Genomic DNA, 2,050 nt, shown 5'->3' with positions numbered 1-2,050 from the left:
GGGGCTGAAGGAGAGATTGGGGTGGTCCATGAACACAAACACACATGTCCCATGGGAATGCTGGCCCAGTGGGCCCCGCTTCAGTCACGAGCTCCTGACAATCAGGAGGCTGAGTTGTGTTCTCCTTCCCGCCCACTGAGCCTGGTTAGCAGTCCAGGCATCTATTGCCATGTAACCCATTTATTGGCTTCCAGCATCGCTCACTTGCTCACACAGCAGAGCCTGGACTTAAGAAAGGTGTAGCAGAAGCCCAGAAAGGGGGAGGGAGGGATGTGTGAGGGGTGTGTGCATGTGTGTAAGCATCTCCTTGGGTTCTGGGCTAGAATGAGAGAAGAGTGAGGTCTGATGATGCTCTAGTCACCCTAGACTGTGACCATTGTAAGCCCCAAACCAGAAAACCACTTGGACACGCAGTCACATAGAAGAAAGGAGCATTTAATGTCAGCTGGAAGCTGACAAGCTATCTCTTGTGGGATAGAGAGTAGCAAACTGCTCTCAGAGCTGTAGAGGTAGACATAGTGTCAGGAGTCTGAAGGCAGAAGAAGGGCAGGAAATCTTTGTAGTCATAGCTGGACACTGGAGGTATCAGACAGCTAGGGCAGAACATTTTATAGCTGGCCTGCAGCCAGGGAACACATCCTGTAGCGGAGACAATACATTTTATAGCTGGCATGTAGCCATGGAAAACATCCTATAGCAGAGACAATACATTCTGTAAGTGGCATCTTGCAACTAAACACTAGAAACCACCTGTGACCGGGCCTGTGGGTATCTAGACTGCATTGCTAATGCAGCGGGGGCGAGTGGGAATAGATAACTGTGGCCGGGCCTGGCTTGCAGATGACCCGGGGAGAAGGCTGGCAACCCAAAGTAGGGGCGAATAAGCTTACAACAGTAGCTGCTCAAGCTGGTCTGGAAGGTTGAAGAAAGTCTCCCAGGGTGGGACATGGGAGAAAATAATCCACAGGCCTTGGAAGAACAGCAGGATGAAGGGCCCAGCAGATCCCTGCTGCCTCCCAGCGGTGTGGGCAGAGCAGTGGAAGTTGAGGCTGGGAAGCTTTAAATGTTGGCCCAAGAGGCCTTGGGTTGCATCCGGAGGCAACAGGGAGTGGCAGGATGGGTCTGAGATGACAACACTTCCCCTCCTTCCATAGTTACAAAGAAGGAACTGGATGGGGGCCCTAGGGAGGCTTGGCAAATTTCAGGTGACCGAGGGAAGGGTCACAGGTCATGGCTACCAGGCAGGGCCAGTGTCCAATAGATCTATGCCTGGGAAGTGTCCTTATTGGCTTCCTGGCTTCTGGCTCGGCGGCTTGGCAAGAGAGGATTGGATCCTTGGATAGTGACACGAGATAGGACAGACAAGAGCTGGAGCCTGGGACACTGCAGAAGAGTGCCTAGTCGGTGGCAGTGCAGTGGACGCCCGCTGTTACTTGGGCAGCTGAAGCAGGTGTGGCAGGTGGGTGGGGACTGAGTGGGAGATCTGTCCTACAAGACCTCAGGCTGCAGTCTGGCTGTTTCTGAAAACAGGGGCTCATCCCTCCTACGCCCCAGGTTATGGGAGGATTAAGGAGATAATACATGACAAATGCTGAGCACCAAGGCCTGGCTCTGAAGGAGCAAGAGATCTTGCCGCTCACCCTCCGTTAGCCATTATCCTTACCCAGCATCTACTGTCTCCAGCATCCCAGGCTATTTCTCCCTTGACCCAGTTACAGAGAGAAAAGGAGGACATTCACTTCCTGGTTCCATCCTGACCCCCTTCTTTCAACATAAAGGGAATGACCCATGGGCTCAGGTCTGAGCCTCGGATTAGCTGTGTAATCCCCAGATCTGCCTGGACAATCGCTTCCTCTGCTCGGGAGAGGGGCTGAGAATGCTCTTGGTGTCTCTCTTGAGAACATCACATCCAGTGACTGTCACAGCCATGCTGGCTCTGCTGTGGGTTTGCTGTGTGCACAGCACTCCGGGAAGGAGGAAAGGAGGGAATAAAAAGAAAGACAGGAAGGAAGGAAGGAAGGAAGGAAGGAAGGAAGGAAGGAAGGAAGGA

This window comes from Dipodomys ordii, unplaced genomic scaffold (assembly GCF_000151885.1).
Source record: "Dipodomys ordii isolate 6190 unplaced genomic scaffold, Dord_2.0 Scaffold54, whole genome shotgun sequence".
In the NCBI taxonomy this organism is placed as follows: domain Eukaryota; kingdom Metazoa; phylum Chordata; class Mammalia; order Rodentia; family Heteromyidae; genus Dipodomys; species Dipodomys ordii.
Note: the sequence above shows the minus strand (reverse complement) of the source record.